This window comes from Cavia porcellus, unplaced genomic scaffold (assembly GCF_034190915.1).
Source record: "Cavia porcellus strain 051 isolate PalLab524CR breed Dunkin Hartley unplaced genomic scaffold, mCavPor4.1 scaffold_21, whole genome shotgun sequence".
Taxonomy (NCBI): Eukaryota; Metazoa; Chordata; class Mammalia; order Rodentia; family Caviidae; genus Cavia; species Cavia porcellus.
In genome coordinates, this window is record NW_026947504.1 from 9,995,242 (window position 1) to 10,017,974 (window position 22,733).

General features: G+C 43.9%; 1 protein-coding gene across 7 annotated transcripts in view; it reads right to left on the minus strand.

Moving 5' to 3' along the window:
• The window catches only part of Fgf1 (fibroblast growth factor 1), a 90,901-nt gene that overhangs the window by 18,361 nt on the left and 49,807 nt on the right, over nucleotides 1–22,733 (minus strand). Inside the window, exon 1 of one of the 7 annotated variants that reach the window (XM_013141103.3) lies at nucleotides 6,452–6,628. The exons of the other annotated variants lie outside the window; for them this stretch is intronic. The gene's annotated coding sequence lies outside the window, so the exon portion shown is untranslated. Of the gene's footprint in view, nucleotides 1–6,451; nucleotides 6,629–22,733 lie in introns of those variants that run through there. 7 annotated transcript variants of the gene reach the window in all.

The window sequence follows — 22,733 nt, forward strand, 5'->3', positions numbered from 1 at the left end:
TCATCATAATTAATATATATTACACTACAAATTTATGCCTGTTAACCTCACTGTGATCCTTTGATGTGGACATGAATATTATTCCTGTTTTTCACAAAATAGAATTAAAGCTTAAAGATATTAAATAACCTATCCAAGGTCAACAGCTAATAGTTGCAGAACTAGGCCTCAAAATGGGTCTGTGAACACAAAAGGCTAGTTTGCTCTTAATCTGCAGGGAAAGGCAAAGTGGCTTCACTGTCATGGAAGTATTGTTACCAGAAGTGGGGTTTTACCCATTTCCTGGCATAATGGTTGATACATTGGGTCAACTTGAGAAGTCTAAAAGCTTAACAAGTAAGTCAACAACTCTATATCTTGGTTTGTAGAGGACACATTGTTGTGCTCTAAGATACTGTTCATTTGTGTTAACTTGAGAAGTTTAGAAGTTTTAAGTGATTCAGCAGGGGGCCCAGGATCCTTGCTTTGTAAATGGCCTCAGTCTGTGCAAGAAGAGGGCACAGAGATAGTGTGGGTGTAAAGGACACCCCCAGGTGGATAGCCTGCATAAAATAGAAGGGAGGTGAAGGAGGACTGGTTGCTGATTCTTTGGAGGAGCTCCAGTCTTCGCCTTCAGCTTGGACGTCATCTCTTGGCTTCTGATGCAGACTGTTCAGCTTCCACCAGGGACTCTTCAACTTTCCAGCATTGACTCTTCAGCCCTTTGGCATAGATTCTTCAGTGTTCCATCACAGGCCCTTCAGCCTCCTGATACAGACTTGCACGGAATACTGAAATGAGTTCCAGACCTCGGACTGGACCCTTCAGCCTCCAGTGTGCAGACAACCCGTACGTGCTTCCTTATCCAACTCTGTGACTGATCATCATAAGTCAGTCTTGTCATTTCTTATACATTTTTGTATCTTATGTTATATCTGTTTCTCTAGTAAAACCTGACTGATACACCTGACATGATATATCTGACCCCATAAAGTTGTCATCCAATTCATTTTTCACTTGGACTCAAATGTTGCCTATCTCCACCAGCAGTCTCTGCTTTTGCCCCCTGCCAACCGTGGATCAACACTCCCCACATTTCCTTCACCAGCTCTGTAAATCCCCATGGCCACCAGACAGCTACCCAGCCTTATGGCACCCTCCTGGAGCTGCTTGCACAGAAAACAGCCTCATCATAAATCAAGGCAACAACTTGAGTCATTTGTCCTTGTGACACTGGAATTAGGGCTTGTGTTGAAAGCACTCATTAATTTTCTCTGCTCCTGGCATTTTAATGTTTCTGGTACAGATCTCCTAACCTGCAGCACACAAGCCAGCCACTGTTTGAGGTCTCTCCAAGGACCCCCAAAGGAAAAAAATTCTTTTATGGGTACTGGGGGTCGAACTGATGACCTCTCGCTTACCAGACAGGCACTTGTGCCACTGAGCTAAATCCCTGCCCCCAAAGTTTTGCATATATTGAACAAACTATATTTAAAGTCAGACCATCCCAAATGGCATTCTCCACATGTGGTAAAACTCAGTCCAGTTCTGGTCACATAATACAATAACAGACAAAACTTTATATCAATTTTGCACAGAGGACAGAGGATTTATAGCATATGATATTTTCCTCCCAAATTCTCACTATTTATTCCAAACTTTTCTCTTCCATCCCACGTCTGAGTCTGAGTGTGGACCTCTGTCACCCTCACTCTGTGTCTCTCCCCAGACTCTCAGTCTTGTTCTCATTCCAGTTCTTCAATCCACCCCTGTTTGGATCCCTTCTTTTCTTTTCCCCCTGGTGCTGCAGATTGAACCCAGGGCCTCGTGCATGCAAAACTGAGGCTCTGCTCCTGAGCTACAGCTCAGCCTTCTGGATCCTCGTAACTTCACTCATCATCTCTTCCTCAGCGCACACGTGACCAGATTCCCCCTCCCTTAAAATACAACTGAGAGGTAAGTTTTTCATTTATTTTTCCCAAGCACTTTCTAAGTTATATGTTTAATTTGCTATACAGGAGACAATAATTATACTCTAGTGCCAGCTTACTGAACAAATAGACATTTATATTGTCAACCCCAGGTGGGCTGGATTTTGTTCCTTGCTGTCTAGAGTCTCTTCCAGTTTTTTGTGGGCTTTTGTTGCTGTTTGTGGAGTGGCTGCATTTTAAGGCTGGCCTTCTGCCTGGATCCAGCCCCAGGGAGGAGTTTCCATTACATCAGTTCTTAGTGTTAAGCATGCATTTGACTCTCTCCATTTGCATCCCACTGGGATGAAGAGGAGCAGACACATGAAAGGCTGGCTGGGGCTAGAAGTACTAGCCCTGACCAAAGATTATACTAATACACTCACACATGTATGAGCCTTGAAGCCTGGACTTCATCACAGCAGAGCCTTCATAGCTAAATGACCTCAGCCAGAGTCCAGCAGGTCCTTAAGGCTTTCTCCCTCCTGACCACAGCGTGACCTGTGGTGATACAAAGCAACAACAAATCTGTTCTCTGCCTGGCTGTCCTCCCCTACAAAAGGGACAGTCACAGGGTGACTGTACTCTGCTGATGGTTCCCACAGCCCTTCAGTACAGCATCACACCTGGAAAATTGAACGGCAGATGTCAACTCCTGAACATAAGCCTGAGGCTGTGTAGAGTTGATGGGCCACAGCGGGTAGACTTACGGATCAGCTGGAATTCCAGAGGCATGAAAAGCTTTTCTTTTTAACTTTGTTACATTTTACTTATATTTTAAATAACGGTTCCTCCAAAGTTCTTTGCCAATTTGCTATTTGTTAAAGGATGAGAATAAAGGAAATACGTGACTTGATAAAACCATAAGGCAACAGCCTTAGCAGGCTCTGGGGGATTTACACAAATTGCTCTAATAAATGAATCCATTAACTAAGTGAAATCAGGCATTACACATAATGGAAATTCATGAGCTCTGCTTTTTGTTGCTATTTTCTTTTTATTGGACGTGTGGAAGAGGATTAGCTATGTTGTGTTTTGGGAGATGGAGAAGATCTAGGCCAGTGGACTGTAGGTCATTGTTTGCACAATCAGCCCTGGAGATTTAAAGAAAGCAGATGATTCTCTGGCTTGAGCAGTGGAACCAAAGTGAGAGGAACACAAGCCTACTGGAACGTCCATGCTAAGGCTGACATACTCTGTTAGCCACGACTTCTGGAAGCTGCCCTGAACTTGGAAACATGAACAGGATGAAAAATGTACTTTCTTGCCCAGGAATACAGCAGTCACTTTTCAGTGTGGGGCAGCAAGAAACCACAGCATAACCCTGGCTATGCACTAGCTGACTCTGGGGACGCAGGTCACACGTTCGTTCTGATGTCTTCTTTACCGCAGTCACCCCACCCTACCTACTGCAGAGTTGTGTGAAAGAAATGAGCATGCTATTCACAAAAATACTCTGAAGTTGTGGAAATGTGATATATAGAACACAGAAAGAGCTGATTATGTTACACTAGTTGAAGTCTGATATGGTCGTCAGCTATAATTAAATGCTTAATTTAATTTTTCAATTGGTTCAAAAATAGAGATTTCTCCCCTCTTTTTTTTCTTTTTGTGGTGCCAGAGGTAGAACCCAGGGCCTCAGGCATAGTTGCAAAGCCCTGAACTATACCTTCAACCTTGAAAATAGAGCTTTTCATTCCCTATCAGACTTGAAAGAAATTAGCTGGCCCCTTCCCCCATTATTTAAGCCTCAAATATAGCAAAGAAGATGAAGAACATAATGGTAAATTGTGGTTAAATATGACAGAGTTCAGATCATGGTTTCATAGTTAGTTTTCAGCCAGTCAACAGTTACTGAAGTGACATTTGTGAAACTTGGTATTTCTAAGAGACATTTACACTCAGCTTGGCTCTGCTGATTGAACTGGAAGGAAGTGTTTACGGTTCTAAGTGTCAAGGGAAGGCAAACACTGATAGTTATTTTTTTGGCTGTCTTTCACTCCTGTCACTGCATATGCAGTGTAGGCTGCCCACAAAGGAGGACATTTTACAATGCTTGAAGCCAGTGAGGGTAGATGTGTGGGTATTTATCAAGGTGATAACTGGATACATCTTGAAACCCAGTATATATAAAACAGGACTTGCTTTGGTTTCAAATAGATTCCAAGTCCTTGCTGCCTGTCTCTATGAATAAGATCACCCCAAAGCCTTAATTGTTCCTTATAGTAAGTAGTTAGCTTTAATTACATTAAGTTAAATACGCATGTTAACTGTTAAGGGTAAAAAAATAAAATAGAATGCATTAATTTCAACCAGCAAATGACAGGGCTGGGGAGAGAGGATGAATGAGAACAGTTTTTAAAGTACATAACTAAAAGTATCTAGAAAGTAAAAGAAAAAAAGAATAGAAATTTTTCAAAAATTACTTAAATTTAGGTTGTATATTAACTCAAATATATTTCTAATTACAATAAATGTAAATGGACTACATTTTGTATCTATTGGGTTTTTTGGAGTCAAGTGTTGCTTTTTTTTTTTTTTTTTGGTACTGGGAATCGAACTCATGACTGCGTGCTCACAAGGCTGCAAGGCAGGTGTTTATGCCACTGAGCTAAATCCCCAGCTCTACTGGGTTTTTAAAAAGTCCATCTGTAGTCTAATTATGAGAGACATATTAAAAATATAAGGAGATTAAATGCATTGAAAGTAAAAATAAAAAGTAAAAATGACTTAGGTGGCACCTGTAGTTTCAGGTGCTTGGAGGCTTAGGTGGAAGTGTGTCCCTCCTTCTCTCTTTCTCCCTCTTCCTCTCACTCCTGCTGTCTCTCTCCCCCTCTTCTTCTCTTTCCATCCACCTATTTAGCAGTACTAGAGATCAAACAAAGGGCCTTCACACGGAGCAACATCTCTAGCCATATATATATATGTATTTTTTTGAAAAGGGTTTTATTAATTTGCCCAGGCTAGCCTTGAATGTATAGTCTTCCTATGTATGGTGGCTGGATTAACTAATGGTCAACTTATAACACCCAGCTGAACTGAGTCAGTGTGGTTTTGGATGTGGAAGGCCGGCCTGAGAATTGTTGCCAATGGCAGAAAAGGAGAATTGGAGGAGAAGATAGTATGCTGTTGATTCTCCTGCAGAAGCTTGTCACTGTAGCTATCCTGATATGAACTCGTTGTCCTCATCACCAGTGGAGCTTAGGTCTTCGCTGTCACTGAGGATGGCTGTGGTTCTCTTCAGGGGCACTCTGGTCCTTACCTTGAGGGTCACTTCCTGGCTCCAGTGCAGATCCCTCAGCCTGCTGGCACAGATCTTTCATCCTCCTGGTGGTGACTTTCTAGCTTCCACTACTGGCCTTTGGGTTTTTCCAGTGCAGACCCTTGATTCATACTTGCATGAGACATTATCATGTGCTCTAGGTCTTCAACTGGACTCATGCAGGACATTGCTGGGGGATACAGGCCCTCTCAGCTGGATTCTTTGAGTCTCTAGTGCATGGACAGATCTCTCGCACTCTTCTGCATTTAACATTTTGGGTGATTATTAAAAAAATAAACCTAAAAGTTGTGTCCTGTATTAAGTCTATTCCCTTGCAAACTCTGACTACAACACTGTCCGCTTCTTAGAGTTCTAGAATTACAGGTGAATGCCACCATGCTGAGCATTAAGCCCATGACTGAGGCTAGCTGGGAACATAGTGAGACCCTGTCTCAAAAAGAAAAACAAAAGCACATAAATGATAACAAAAAACTAAAAGTTGATATGAATATATTAATGGAAGATAAACTAGGCCTAAGGCAAAAATGAGTAAAGATAAAAAGAATTATTGCAAAATGATGAGTGAATAAAATTCAACCGTAAGAGGTAAATTCCCAGCTCATGTATATGTAATGACATAGCCTCAGAATACACAAGGCAGGAATTGACAAGTCCTCAATGACAGTAGGAGAGTTTGATACATTTCTGTCATAAAAGGAAGAATAAACCAGTGATGACAAACCTTTTGAAGACAAGTGCCCAAACTGTAACCCAAAACCCACTTTTGGGTTATTTACCACAAAAGCCAACACTGCAATTAAACCTGAATGCTGAGGTTTTAATTTAGAAAAAAACAACTCCTACCTTAACATCTTTTGTCTTAAAAATAATGTGCATGCCATAGGTTTGCCAGCAGTGAAGTAAACAGACACACTTCATTGAGGATGCAGAAGATTGAAATATACAGCTCGCGAGCTTAATGCCTTCTTGAGAATCTGTACCCAACAATGAAGTGAATACCATTCTTTTCAAAGACATGGAACATTAATCAGAATTATGTAAGACAAAAATTAGTTTCGAGGGCAAATTAGTTTCATTTAACTATGCTGTGTCTAGAAATCACTCCCGACCATCCAGTTGGTGACAGTGGCCTTTCACTTTCACCCTTTAGTGTTCCTAAAACTACTCCATCTCTTCATCCTCATCAGCTCTGCCAGCATGCAGACCCGAGAGCCCCTCTCACCTGCGCGGCTGCAGCACGGCTCCCTGGGGTCACTTCCAACCCTGCTGCGTGTGACCTTCCCCTCTTGGGAATCTGCAGACTCCTCCCAGCTGCAGTGCTTTGGCAGGGTCAGTGGTCTTCCGCTGCCCTCAGACTCCTGCCATGAGCACGCTGCTTTCATCATCTGCAGTCTGCCTAAGCTGGCTGCCTGTGTCTGTCTTATTGGCTTCCTCTTATCTGCCCGCCCCCAACACTCGCCCAGGCCTTAACCCCGTTTTCTTCTGCCAGAACTGTGCGTTCTCCTTTCCTCTGCCCTGCTACTGTGGCCTGGCTAAGTCATACGCACTCTTCAGAATTTGGACTTGGATAGTTCCTCCTCCAGAAAGCCCTATCTGGTTACACCCCGCCATCCCCAGTCCCCTCCACACCACACACACTCGTTCAGATGGCTTGGTCCCCACCAGCTCCTTTACAGCAAGTCTTTTGATCCGTAGCACTGCCGGGTGTCCTTGTCATCAGCACGTCCTGCCTGAACCCTTCCTGGGCTTCCCAGGGCTCCGCAGTGGTGGCCAAAGCCTCTGGGAGGTGCAGCCCTTCCCGCCTTCTTGCCCCATCGCCTACCACATTCTCTCTGCAAAGCTAGCTTTCCCTCTTTGAAATCACTGCGCTCTGCCACCTGCCCACACTTCCTCCTGGCTGGAGCAGTAGTCTTTTTCACCTTCTGTCTGCTCTACCTGTCTAGTGAATTACTTTTCTGCAACTCTTAATTCAGTTGTTAATTCCTCAAGAAAGTTGTACCTGACTTCCTTAACTGGCTCAGGTTCCTCCAGAGCTGCTAGGACCGTTAACATTGCTTCAGAGCTCTTGCATCTGTTTTTAATTACACATTCATTCCTGTGATTATTTAATTAATGGTTCTCTTCACGAGTAGGCTGTCAGCTCCATGATCATAGAAACCAATCTGTCTTTCTCACCATGGTATCTCAGTGCCTGGCAAAATGCCTGGCACCTAATAATAAACATTTGTTAAGTGAGTGAATGAATATAATCTAACTATGCTTCTTGATGGTCTCCTTCATTAGTCTCTGAGGTCCTAAGACATAAATTGCTTTTTTCTTCTGCATCCAGGACTTGGCAAATACCTGCATAGAATCAGTATCTCATGCATGCTTGTTGATTGAATAGTAGGCTGGTCCCTTCTCAGGGGGCTCTAGCAGAGGTGTGTTATCAGGAGATCCAATTAGAAGGCAGTGTCCTGCAGGAATTGACTGAAATGTTAAGCCACTGCCTGTGTATTTCACTTGGGCTCAGAGTCCATCGCAATACCTGACCTTTGGTTTATAGTAGGCCCAATACCCGTTCCCATTCATAACAAATACTTACTTCTTCACAGAAAATACTGTCATAATTAAGGGTTTCAGAAGGAAAAGGAGCAGACTCGTTAATCTCAGGTCTAATCTTCATACCTGACCAAGAAAAAGATTTGTAAGGTCTGGATAAACTATTCCAGGTTTTGTTATTTTAGCCAGGAAGCACTCTCAGGCAGTTAGGGACCTCTGGGGAAGCAGATTCTGCCTGAAGAGAGGAGACAGAGAGAGCTCTGCTCTCTGTCCATGTCACCCTGCCCCGTCTTCCCTCGGTAATGTGGATGGGAGCTGAGAGAGGTGTGTGATCTTGGTGGCTGACATAGCAGCATGCTACCTCCATGCCAGCTCTATAGATCCTGTGGGCAGAAATCCACTTTCCTAAACTGACAGTCAACTGGACTTGACTGTGGGATGGACTTGATTGTGGCATGCAAGAGACAGCTCTTACAGGGTCACAAAAGCCAATTAGGACCTAGTTCGGAATTGTGTGCTGGTTGTTAAACCATTCGTTTAGCTTGAAATCAATTCTGGTGCAAGTATTTATACTACAGAAATTGGCAAATGCTGTACTTTGACTTTTTCTCTCTCTGATGACTCTATTACCAGCATGTTACTAGACTTGGGTTTAAATCCTGACTGGGCACTCACTGCATAGTGGGGCTCCATAACTGTAGCTACTGCATGGTCTCTGTCAGTATTAAATGACAATGCATACAGTGCACTAAGCCCAGAATTAGCAAGTTTGCAAGCATTCAGTAGATGTTAGTTTTGCCAGTTACCTATGCTACTGATTTAGAACTTGACTTGGTACTGTTGTAGCAATATTACCATTTTCTGAGTGCTAAGTTCAAGTTTTTTCATTATCACTTATGTGCAGCGATGCTGTCTTCTCATTTGCTTTGTTGCAGAACACAGTTCACTAGTCACGCATTCTCAGAGTATCCCCCAGGTCTGCACATTCCCTGTCCAGGATGACAGATACCCTAGGGCTCGATAGTCTGCCTGTCCTGATCTTTAGAAATTTTCCAGTGCTGAAGAACCCCTCAGTCATTAGGCATAAACTCTGACATGTCAGGCTTTCAGAATCAAATATTTGAGGGAGATTGAGATGTCATACTTTAGATGTCAACAGCTATTAGCAGAATGCTGCAGGTGTCCTGGAATTTAAACAAGAAGAAGGGAAGGGAAGGGAAGGGAAGGGGAGGGGAGGGAAGGGGAGGGGAGGGAAGGGGAGGGTGTGGCAAGGTGAGCTGAGCTGAGGTAAGGCCTGAAATCTCTAGTATAAAATTCTGAAGTCCAAAATGCTCTGAAAACTAGAAATTCTTTCATAACTCAGCTACAGCAATGGCTGATGCAAACTGACCTGAGACTATTTCAGGTATTTAGCTCATTTTGTACTAATTATTTATATAATCTGATGCAGAATTACTAACATGTATCCTAAGGTGCTATCCCAGATCCTGCTGGTGCTCCTCCATTATGTATGTTATATGTGGCACACTATCCAGAATTCTAGTTTCTGAAACATAGCTAGCCCAAGGTTTTCAAATACAAGATTAGGAACTAGAAGTAGAAATCCATTTCTGCCTTTTTTTTTTTTTTTTTTTTTTTTGTCTTTTTCATTTTTATCGGTACCGGGGATCGAACTCACGACCGCCTGCTTGCAAGGCAGGTGCTTATGCCACTGAGCTAAATCCCCAGCCCCCATTTCTGCCTTTAAGAAGCTATAGTCTAACCATACTTCAGATGGGAGAGGAGTCTGCAGGCTTGGACCAGGCGTACCTGGCAGGAAGTAGGGGCTGTTAATCCCTCTAGCTGGACCAGTCCAATCCCCATCTTAGCTCTCAGACTCCTTAATGAAGAGCGGAGAAAAATAAACAGACTCACATATACATCCCCAAGGATGGCCTCCAATATCCTTTATTTGTTTCCTCAATTGGTGATCTTTTATCCTCAGCAGTCTGGCATATCCATTCCCAAAACACAGCCCTGCCACAAGAGCTGAGATAAAGGTCAGGAATTCTTTTGAGTGCTTACAGAAAACAGTGTCCACTCTGAGAGGAAAAACAGAGCACACACTCACACAGCAGCGAGCTCTGCTGGCCGCGGTTCTGTCTGAACAGCCTGACCAGCGGCTCTGAGCCATGCTGGAGATCTGCGCACATCATAACGGAAATCTCTTTCCTGCAGACTGATGCATTAAAGCCCAGGGCTTCGAGCCAGATGTAAAGTGATTCTGCAGGACCTGTCAGCCCTCACGCCCCTTCCTTTAACCTTCTCTCACTGATGTTCCTCCAAAAATCCTTTTAATCTCTTGTGCAAGTTACAATCTCCAGAAGCAGCCCAGCAAGGATATTCCTTTTTCAAAGTCAGCCGACTTCCAGCTTCTAGGAAGATGAACTATTTGTTGGATCTACTTTTTTTTTTCTGCCTTCCTGACCTAGAAAATTTAGTTTCTCCAAACGCAGTCTTTTCAAAGTACATTTGTTATCTGCTTGGCAGTGCTCAGGGCTTGCCCCACCGTATGTTACTCAACAGCTTGCTCTGCATATCCCATAAATAATAGAATGAGTGCATAAATAATAAAACAGCAACCATTTCTTGAACCATATACCAGGCCCTAAGCACATCATATGCATTATTTTAATTAGTGTTCAAAAAATTTTGGTAGGAGGGCATTGATTTTTTTGTTTTGTCTGGGAGATAAATGATTAGAATAACACTTTTGGTGCAGTCACAGGCCACACTCTGTTTCCATGTCTGAAAGTATAATTAACAGAAAAGAGAGGTGTGCTGAATAGAATCTATCACTGCTTTTTTGTTGTTGTTGTTGTTGGTACTGGGGATCGAACTCATGACCTTGTACTTGCCAGGTAGGTGCTTACACCACTGAACTAAATCCCCCGCCCCCAATTCTGCTTTCTTTACCCCTCCTCTTTACAGCTGAAGATACTGAGGCTCAGAAAGCTTAAGTTATTTGCTGAGGTTATATAGCATAATATATGTTAGACTTGAGATCTGGAAGTAGGGTTTTCTGACTCGAATCCCTGATTTTAATCCCTGCATCCCTGTGGACAAGAGAAAACAAAGGCTTCCAGGGCAAGTGAACTTTTATCTTTATTCTCTCTGCCCCATCAGCCTGTGTCACTCGTATAGCTCCCTTGACAGTTGCAGAAGGAGGTGTTGATTTTACTCAAGTGCAGCCTGTGTGACCACATCCTGCAGTGCAGTGGCCACACCAGTGCTTCTCTGGCTGTCACTCTGATGCACGGAGTATGTTTTATCTCTAAACTGTTCCCAAAGTCTGGTGTGTGTGGAAGGTGATTAGATCCTGGGGATGCTGCACTCATCATGGGTTTGTCTGTTGATGAGTTCATAGCCGAATGTGCTGTTAGGAGGTTGCGCTTGGTTGGAAGAGGTAAGGCAGGGCGAGTGTGACCTCGAATGTTGTGTTCTTGTCCCTGGCTCCCCTTCTTTCTCTGCTTCCAGCTCCCCTGGGTCGAGCACCCTTTCCTCTACCACAGCCCTCTGCCAGCCTCTTTCTGCTTTGGAGTCTGCCAACCATGGACTGAAGCTACTGAACCTGTAAGCCAAAATAAACTGTTCTAAATTGTGCATCAGGTATCGGGTCCAGAGAGGACAAAGTGACTAAGGCAAGCCCTCAAGGTGGCCCCGCATCATGTGAGGCCCTCTTAATCCTTGTCAGGGAAGTCATTTTTGCTTGCTGGGAAGGGTCAAGTAAGGCCAGAAGCTACTGGAGAAGGGTTCCACTACAGACTGGTTTCCTGTGAAATGCCCACAAAATGAAGTGCTCCCATGCTGAGAGTTAGAGACCTGGATTCTGGTCTCTGCTGTGACATTAACTTTTTACGTGAGCAGCAAGGCACTTAACCTTTCTGATCCCCATCTGTCTCATCTGTACAAGGCAACTGTTAGAAATGCGGATCTCAGGATGGAGATATGGTTAGCATGCATGAGGCCATGGGTTCTAAAGGAACCAAGCTTGCCAAGGGAAAGAATCCAACAAGGTCTGGGAAAGACCTTGCATATAGCTGTTTCCAGAAAGTGACAGGTATTATTATTGCTAATGAGAGCCTGTGTCTTTAGTAGATTGATCACTTGAATTTTTAAGGGTTTCACAGAGCGTTTAATGAACAAGCAGGCTTTTTAGGTGGACATCATGCAGACATGGCACTGAATACTTTATGCTCATTTTGTATCAGCTACTCTTCTTGCTGTGGGCCACAAGAACTCGCCTTTCTCTCCAGCCAGGACAACTGAGACGCAAAGAGGCTGAAAAGCTTATCAAAACAAATCTGTGGCTTAGCTAGAAATGAAACCCTGAACCCCAAGACATCGGTTTATAACCCCTCAGTCTCCCCTCCGTTGAGAGGCCTGATTTTCAAAGAGCCCCCACTTACTCAAAACACTAAAAAAATGAAAAGGACAAAACTCACATTTCTGCTAGACAGGTGCCACCCAGGCAGCTCTGAGACGGGTAGCAGTCGCAGCATGCAGCTCTGTATTTAGGGTGCTTGGACACGAAGGAGGAGTGTAAACATCTCTGAGTTCATTTCACGTGTCAGAGTCTATTCTGGATCTTGAAAGGGGGCCATGGGCGCCCAGCTGTGCCCTGAGAGCTGCATCCTGCAAAGCTATCCAAAGACATACAGGAAGCAGGTGGCAGAGGAGGGCACAGGATTTTCAGAGAGACCCACTGGCTGTCACAGTCAAAGGACAGGAAGAAAATAGTCATTTGCCTCAGCCCCAACCTGGAGGGCCTAAGTTTTCACAGGATCTGCATTAGGACAATATAAAACGTATTCTGCTTTGCATTCTTTCTTTCCAAGGACTTGGACTATTTTTAGAGATTCCATGTGCTGGCCAACTCTCCTTGGTCCCATAGCAATAGTCCAAAAGCAACCATTCTCCTCCGCACACCATTTCCCCTGTCTCAGTACCACTGGTGACTCCCGTGGTGCTGTGATCATGTCACTGCTTTCCACACACACAGGTCCCCCAGCCATAGCTGTTGGTGGGAACCAGGTGAGTTTTATAGGAGATGGAGCAACACAGCCCTGGGCCCTGGGGAATGATCAGTGTTGAATAAAGAGATGAAAGTGGTTGGAAGTGAGTTAAAATCTGGTATCTAATGTGCTAACGTAAGAGATAAGTATGCCCCGGTATCTCACGTCTCTAGGAAGGTACATAGTGTAGTCAAAATGCTGTTTCTCAGAAAAAGGTAGGTACGGATAACCAGGACAGGGCATCTGTCTGCCAAGGGAGGTCCTTCACAGGAGAAGCTGCAATCCTGGCGGGGGCCCAGCGCGTAGTTTGTGGCTGATCCTTCAGCCTGTCAACGCTTCCCCCCTCATTTCTCTTTTCCATCTGACCTTTCACGGTCATTCATCTCCTTCAATGTCCACAGCCCCACTCATGTTTTACAGATCAAAGAGCCACTGGGTCGGGTGCGGCTGCTGGAAAAATGGAGAAACCTTAAGGTATTAGTCTTGAAAGCAGATTAGGCAACAAGAAAGCAGGAGAAATGTCAGAGTGACTTCGTCTTTCTCGCTGCTATCTTTTTGCACATAATTCTTCTCCGAAAAGGTCTACATTCCTTGGCTCCTCCATGACTTTGTCAGGTTCAAGGGGTTCTTGTAGGATTTGATAACTCTAAACCTTTAGATAGGCCCACAGGCTGTGGCAGATAAAAAACAGGCCATCTCCTGGTGTTCTCGTGGTACTGTATTCTAGAACCCTCACTCGTGTAACCTTCCTATACATCTGTGCTTACAGGAAATCAATAGATAAGTGGATGTGGCTTTTAAAACTTATCTTTTGCCAGGCATGATGGTGTATACTTGGGAGGCTGAGGCAGGAAGATTGTTATGCGTTCAAGGCCAGCCTGAGCTACATAATGAGGTCGAGACTACTGTAGTCTTGTAAGAACTACGTAGCAAGACCCTGTCTCAAAAAAATAGACTGTCTTTGACTAACTAAAAGTTATTCTCCATGGGGGTACATCATTAGGCTGTGACATTTAACACTATGTAGGGAATCTGATGGGTTTGATTTGCAAAACTCTATTAATGCCTAGACTCTCCAGGCAGGGCATCTGCCTCTCTGAACCTAATTCTTTTGGACTCCTCTTATGTAAGGAAGCACTCCTCATTCCTGTATTGTATTGTCTCACATATAAATATGTTTTACTCCTAACATTTATAGTACTTTATAATCTGTTTGTTTACTTTTTACCGCTTCTCTGTGTCTGTCTTTCTCTCTGATACATATTCACATACAAATGTAAGCGTCATTATGGCTCATGTCAGGTTTGTTCGGTTCACATTATATGGCCAACACTATTACTCTGCCTTTCAAAACTTATTTGATATGTTATTTATTATGGATGTTGTATATGATATTAGACTTTTGAAAGCATTGAGTTAAAGTAATACTTAGGATTGTGGAGTGAAGCTTTTACCCAAGGCAGCTGCTGTCCTTCTCCCCGACTAGTGCCAGCCTGAGGGACCGGCTGACTTCTCTGAGGTCTCCTAAGCAGGCCCTTTGACTGCAGCAAATGACTGTCAGACCGCCATACTCACCACCGCCACCCCCATCAGCTATGACCAAGTCTACTGTCACCATAAGTGCTACCATTTGAAAAAGCCCTCTCCTTGTTGGTTGTTGGTTCCCTTCTGACATTTTAATACACAGAGCCAGAGAGATCTTGTATGATCTGTATCACATTGGTCACTATCTGATTCAAAACCCTCCATGGTTTTCATTTCCATAAAGCAAAATAGAAATCTTCACTGTGGCCTATGAGCCCCTGTGTGGTCCAGCCTTATCTCCCCTTACTCCCTCTCTACCCGTCTTCCAGCGACCCCAGCTACTCCTGGATTACTGAGCTCACAATGTTCTTCTCCATGCCACTGCCTTCCTATAAACTGTTCTCGTCTCAGCAGTGCCCTTCCCAGTCAGAGCAAGTCATTTTTCAGATGGCGACTGAATGCCACCTCCTCAGATCTCTCTACCTCCCCTCCTAAGCTCTCTCCACCTCCTGACATTTGTCCCTGTCACTGCCTGTTCTTTGCTTTCCCAACATTTAGCCATCACTTGTAATTCGTTATCCATCCACCTCTGTGAGTCCTCGTTTGAGGTGTTCCTGCCTCCTTAGGCGGTAAGCCCCTGGAGACAGAAGCTCTGCTTGTTCACCTCCTCTTCCCCAGTTCCCATACCAAGGCTGGCAGAGAGGCTGGGCTCAAATATTTGTTAAGTGAGGGAGAGAGACGAGAGGGAGAAGAGAAAGGAACCAGGAGGCCAGGAGGAAGAGTAACTAAAGGACTTTTTGAGATTGCAGAGTCTTGACCCAAGGACACTGCTACACAACAAGGGACTTTTTTGTGCCAATCTGCTCCCTGTTGTAATGAACTTTGCTCTTCTAAAGCAAGTGTTTTTCCTCTGGATTATTTTTATAGAAAAAAGTGAAGCAAATATAGAGATAATTATCGATTCCCACTCAACTCCCTGTTCCCTATCACCAACATCCTCCTGAGAACCTGCTGCAAAATTCCTGGGAACCACAGGAAATAAATCCACTAACCACTTGAAATGCTCTTGTAAAAATAGACCAGACTTGACCTTCTTCCTGTGGAAGGGCCTCTTTCCTCAGGGCAAACATTACAAAGAAGTTTTATCTGCTTTTAGCCTCCCTGTTCTGTCTTCTCCTTGCAGGATTTAGGACTCAGATTCCTGTTCTGGAATTGTCCCACCCTCCAGCCCCCCATCGGCTGGGTCAAATTGCCATTTAGTATTTCTATGCCATTGTTTTTATACGAAAATGATAAGATGGATAGAAATCAAAGCCTGGGCTCCTGGGATGATGCTCTAGGAGGGCTTTTTTTTTGTCCTGACCAGGGGTCATCACTTTCTCCAGGCTTCAGTGTTTATCACTTTTTATCACCGTCCTGTCACCAAATTCCTTGCTGTTAACATCTACTGAAATTACTGACAAGCAGTTTTTCTTAAATTTAATTTCCTCATTTAAAGGAAGCTTGAGGTCACCAGCGTAATTGCAAAAACTTCCTATACATAATAGAAGGCAGTCGTAAAGACGAGTTCTGTGGGGACAGCTGTGCTGCTGACCTCTCCTTGGAGGCTGCCTCTGGCCTGCTGAGCTCTTGGTTACAGAGAACAGCAGTTCTGCAGGAGAGAAAACATAATTGTCCTGAGCCAGAGCTTTCTCCTTGAATGACCCAAGTGATTTAAGGAGACATAAAATGCAGCTTCCTTTCTCTGGCCAGTTATTTTATTTATTTACTTATTTTTTTGGTACTGAGAATCTAACTCAGGACCTTGCATTTGCTAGGCAGACACTGTGCCTCTGAGCTATATTCCCGGCCTTGGGAACTTTATTTAAAGATGTATCTCAGTGCCATTCTGATCTGCTCCTGCCCTGCACTTGGAAAACAGGGGCTGCTGTTTAGGGACTGATGCTTTAGTGTTCTATCAGTTCAACAAGTGAGCAGGAGATGCTAGTCCATTTAGAAGCCCTTAACTACAACAGAGTGATAGAAAAATGAGAAAATACAGATAAATAATGATAAAAGTGTTTTAAAAATTGCATATGATAGCTGGATATGGTGGTGTACTCCTGGAAACCCAGCACTCTACAAGTTTGAGCCCAGCCTGGGTAACTTAGTGACTTAGCAAGACCCTCTCTCAAAATGAAAAATAAAAAAAGCTGGGGATGTATCTCAGTGCAAAGGCCCTGGGTTCAATACACTATACTGCCAAAAAAAAAAATTACATGTTCATATCTTATATCTTCTAGAATTAACTTCTGCTAATGTTTCTGTTTTATTTATGTGAACATTTTACAAAATGGAGTGATATATTCATGTGTTTATCTAAAGATGCATTTGTATTGTAAATGTGTTTATATGTTCATTACTCATGTTATTTTGTAATCTGACTTGCATGTCAGGAATTTTCCCTCGTTAATAAACAAAGGAGCATCTCCATTTGCAGTGGCTGTCTGGGGTTCCCTTTGAGGCCATGCAAAACTGTTAACTCATCCTGTATTGCGGAACAGTTAGGCTGTTTATTATTTGTCATACTTACTTATCTGTACTTCCTTCCTGATTTGTCTGTCTGCTCTTCCAGGTAGGGAACAATGGACTTGAAGGATTCAGATCTAAAATGGGAGCTTTGTTCTCTGCACCTAAAATTGCTCTGAGGACAGCGACAGGCACAGGATCCAGGACCCTGTTCCATGTGTGTCATCCTCCCTGAGGGTGCGTGTGCCGCCGTGTGACTGTGGGGTGGTAACCATGTGTGCACGGGCTGGGGGAGCGGGGTGCCTGACAGACGCAGCCTTTGGCCTCAGACTCTGAAGGCGCTTAATCTCTTTGCTGCGCCTTTTCCTGTTCTCACTTCTGTCTCCTGTCTCCGATTTTGTTCGCTGTTTCTTTTTAGTCGACACACAGGAATTGTACTTATTTATGGGCTGCAATGTGATAACTCAATGCAGGGAGGCAATGCATGCTCAGTTTGGGATAACTGGAGTCTCTGTCTTCTTATCCCGGTGTTTGGAGTCCTCCAGCTCCCCTCTGCTAGTTCTCTGCATCTGTGATAGGTTGTTGTATCAGCTCCTTCCACTTCACCTCTTCAAACACATCTCTGCTGGGTGTCTCCAGGCACTGAGATCTCTTTTCAGTCCAGACCTTTTGTAAAATCAGCAGTAAATGTTGTTTGTGTCCCTTTGATCTACTATGAATCTGTACATTTTTTTTGAGGGAGACCACATCTTCTACTTTTTAAATGTGGGGTTTTGTGCCTGGCATGAGCATCGTGGAAATCACTCAGTAAATACTGGCCAGAAGAAGGACCAGGTGAGTCTCCTGGGCTGAAGTAAGCCCACACAGTGAGGTAAGAATGGTAGACAGCTGAGAAGTCTCTCTCACTGAGCATTCCCAATGGTGTCTGTCTCTGTTCTTACCTTCTGAGACAGCCTGCAACCTGCACAAGGCCACTGGCTGTGACTTAGACCCCTCCCCACTGATGGGCACGTGAATACAGATGAGTTGCTTAGCGTCTCTGCTCTGTTTCTCTGTATGGGCCATGCGAGGCTGTAGTGATCAAGCCACATCGCATCTGATCACATCATGTAAAGGGGCTAGCACGGATCCTGGCGTCTGATAGGCCCACCATCCTCAGCACGGGTATTAGGGCCTTCACACTTTGGGAATTCTCAGCATCAGGACCTCCCACCCAGATCGGGCTGCAGAAACTTTGGCTTCTGTTCTCCTCCATGGGCTGCCGAGGAAGGGGACTTTTCTAAAATTGTGCTCACCCCCTGCCCCACATCCATGCGGGAAGGAAAACAGTCACTTTAGTTATAGCTTTTCCTGTTAAGAATCTTAATTGGAAATCTCTGCACCAAAGAGCCTGCTAAATAATTAATTACCAGATGATTGCGCATAGCTGCATAAATCTATGTAGTTCATACTTTTCATTTTTGTTTCTTGCACTTTTTTACATTTAATTGTAAGCTTCAGAAAGGCAGGGAGCATACTCTAATGGTGTAGACTGGAACCTCCAGAGTCAGAAAGACCTGGCTTCCAGTCTGCCTCTGCCTAATTTGGGCAACGTTTTTTTTTTTTTTTTTTTTTTTTTGAGACTGGATCTCACTATGTAGTTCAGGTTGGCCTTGAATTTGCTTATGTAACCCAAGTTGACTTCAAAGTCACGGTGATCCTCTTGTCTCAGCCTCCCGAGTGCTGGGATTACAGGTGTGGACCACCACACCAAGCATGGGCAACTTCTGCTTCTTCCCTGTGTGCTGGTTTTCTCATGCATGGAATGAAGGTACTAGTAAGTTAGGGTAGTTAGGAGGATTAGTGAGGCAATACTTGTAGAGCACAGCACACACCGAGTTCCATCACTGTCTTGCCAAACTCCATTGCCATCGGCGCCTTTCTGTTATACTTAGTGCTGGGCCTTCCCCCAGGGGTCAGTGCAGTCCATGTCATGTGACCCCTGCTCTTGGCACCGGTTCTTTTGTATCAAGATAGAGGAAGGCAACTCAGTTAAGAAGGATTGAATTTGACTGTTTCTCTCCATTTAGAGTCACCGAAATATCTCCAAATCTACCCTCCTTGTTTTCTTTAATAGCAGTAGCCCAGGGGACTCTGCCCATTTTGACATGTTTATTTTTTTCTCTTTCTTTCCATTACTCATATTTCCTTTACTGAATTGTTGTTTGTTGCTACTGGGAGAGGAATGTAAAACAGCAGTGAAGCAGAAAAAGCAGAACCCTCCTAGCCCTGCTGGGTTACTGATTGGCCCTCCTTGGCTTACTGATCATGGTACTGGCTGAGGGAAAAGCCCAGATTTCTTTGAACTGAGACAAAAATGAAATTAATGGGCTAATCACAACACCCAGGCCTCAAGTAAGGCGAAATAGCTCTAGGTGTCTCAGCACTGCAATATGAGGTCCTGTTACATTTTGGCTTCTCTCTGTCTCTTGTATTTGGTAAAGTTGTTCTGATCTGGTCAACATCTGAACTCATATCCAATGATTTGACACATATTTATTGAACCCCTGTAAGGACAAGACAGGAAGAATAGAGTGAAGAACAAAATAGATATAGTTAAAGCCTTTCAAAATTTGGATTCTATTGGGAAGAGCCCCTTACACAAGGAATTCCAGATTAACTGTTGCCATGGTGAAGCACAGGATGCTCTTGGAGCTGGAGGATGTGTGGGCTACAGAGGCAGAAAGGTGGGAAGACTTCCTGGATGAAAGCTTTTATACTGCTAGTGAATTAGGAAGGTAGCAGGTAGAAAGCAAAGGTCTTGAGTCCAGATAGAGTATGTTTCATTGGGGAACAGTCCCACTGTGGATGAGGACAGAATGCTGTGTCTAGGGAATTGACAGGGCCAGGCCACTCAGAGCCTTGTAGGCATTTGTCTGAAGGACTTGGGAAACCACTCAACAGCACAAGCTGAGGAGTGACATCATCTGGTTTGTATTTGGAAAATGTCAGTGTGGCTGCTGATGGAAGAAGGGAAGAAAGGCAGAGCAAGGAAAGTACCTGCAGTAGCCAGGGAGGAGGGAATGGGACCCCGGTGAGCAGTGTGAGGGATGTGGGCCAAAGGTGAGGTCACTCTTTGTGGAGGACCACCTGGACGACTCTCCTTGAACAAAGAGCAGTTATCTCCATTTTGGCTAAAGCTGGCCCCCCTCCATGTACTGATATGTACAGAGAAAGCCAGGCCATTTCTTTATCCCTTCAGTTGGCTTTAAGCAATGTAAATAAGGGCTAGCTGAGGTGCTGAGGTGCAGTCTTTGAAAGTAGGTGATAACTGCTGATTCCTCATCCTGTAACTTGCAAACACCATGGTTGAGCTGAGCAGGATAAAGATACAGCACTCCATGCCACTCATGGGATGAGCCTTGAGTTAGGCGGTGATGAGTTCCAGGGGCAGAAAGGTTTGCATATCAGAACTAAAGCACTGGCCCAAAACATTAGATGCTGCCTCAGTTGTGTTATGCAGATTAGTTTTTCTGCATATCCTTCTCGCTGCATATTGCAGAGGTGATTTCAGATCTCCTACTTAGCCCTGCTCACGGTACTCACGTATTTCCCACCATTCTCACACTCACTTCCTTCTTCATGAATTAATAAAATTCATGGGTCAAGGCCTTGGGTCAAGGCCTTTGTTCTGGTGAACCACCATCTTGGCTGGACTTAGGACTCCCTTAGCTCCCCATAATTATAAATATACCTCAGTGTCTTTATTCTTACCATGGGTTGCCCTGGAAGTGGTAGATTGGAATTCACTGATTGGAATTCCAATAACTTTTCCATGGGATTACAAATATAAATTCCCTGGACTGAGATGAGGACCGGGAAGGTCTCTATAACTCTTTATGGGTCCCTGCTAAGATATCTTAGGGATGTTGGCCCTGCAGCCTTCTCAGAAGGTGACAATGGCACTTAGTCAATGAGTGGAATTGAGACATGAGCTAAATTTGGAATCAAATAAAACACCATTGAATGTACAGGAGCTGTATTTCCATAGGCAATGGTGCTGCTTTGGGAATGTGGGGCCCATGGTGTCTCCAGAGTTGACACCTAATATTGGGGAGCAAAGGATCCCTCCATTGCCTGCTGTTCCAGGCTGGGAACTCAGGGGTGTTGTCTACTCTTCTCTATCCTACCCTAGTGACTGGGTAGTCACTGGGTAGTTTCTATCCTACCCTAGTGACTACTCACCAGTGACTGGACAAACTGTCTCTCCACCAGCAGTGTGAGTGTGACCTCAAGAACTGAATTTCCGAGTCATGCTGTTATAATTCACACAACTTAGGAGATGGTGTCATTTCTGGGAGGTTGAAGGGCAGGACAGGTGGGAGGGAGCCAGTTGGCTCTCTAGATGATTCTGTGTGGCTTAGTGAAGTCCAAGGAAAAGGCTGAAACTCCCTCCCAGGGCTTCCTTCTCCCACTTTGGGGATGATCACTAATGATCTGCTGTGTTCTGGGGCTACTCTCAGAGGGTAAGCAAATGGACAGAACTTAAATTCCAGCCATTTATTGGGGACCCACTCTGTCTCCAAGCTCTCTTGGGCTTTGTACTGAAGAAAAATCGATAGTCCAGGATTTCTCTGCCTTGGAACCTGCCAGTGGGCTCAAACAGGGGTGTGAACTTTCAGTTTACAGAAGTACCAAGTTTATTCTTACCTCTGGGCTTTGAACTTGCTTTTCCCTTACCCTAAACCTCTCTTCACCAACATTGCCACCACTCCCATCTGTCTCATAAAAACAGGGTATTTCTACTTCTCGCAGACATAACCTCAGAGTGAGCCTTACGCAATTTATTTAGCTGTTTTCCCTTTGGCCATTTTAGGGCAGAATCCTTGTCAGTCTTGCTTGGCTTTTTATTCCTAGTAGCCAGCACATGGCTGGCACATAATATGTGCTAAATAAGTATGTTGATTCCCACCATATACAAAGATCAATTAAAAATGAATTGACATCTTAAATTTGACTTGGAAACTGTAAAACCACTAGAAGAAAACACATGAAAAGAGCTTCTGAGCGATGATTGTTTTATATGATCCAAAAAGTACAGATAGTGAGAAAAATAGGCAAATGGGGTTGCGTCAGATGAAAGTTTCTCACAATAGAGGAAATAGTCAACAGAATGAAGAGACAATGACAGAGTGGGAGAAGGTGTTTGTAAGCCACACACCTGATAAAGAACTAACATCCAAAATATATAAGGAACTCAACTTAGTAAGAAGACAACCCAATTTAGAAGTGGGCAAAGGACTTAAATAGATGATTCTCAAAAGATACACTGAGAACTAACAAATGCATGAAAAAATCTTCAACAGTACTAGTAGTTAGGGAAATGCAAATTGAAGCCACAGTGAGATACCAACTCACACTTGTTAGAGTAGCCATTATTTTAAAAGACAAAAAGGAATTAGTGTTGGTGAAGATAGGAAAAAAGGAACTCTTGGGTACTTCTGGTGAAAATGTAGTCATTCAGTCATTCTAGAAAATAATATAGAGGTTCCTCAAATAATTATTCAGCAATCCCACTACTGGATATATATATATATATATATATATATATATATATATATAGGGAATTGAAATCAGTATCTCAGATAAATATCTACACTCTGATGTTTACCTAGTGGCTACATAGGCAGCCACTGATGGAGGAGCAGGTAACAAGGCACTGAATGGATAGCAATAAATTATTGTCTATTTTTATTCTTACAGGGATATTTGATTTTTAAAAAGTGAGTAAGAGCATCGGAAATGGTGCTAACTCCCTGTTGAAATAATATGGACAGAGCAGAGGGAGAAGCACCAGCAGGAGAGAGAGTGGGCAGGGGCCTCTTGGAGGGGTGATAT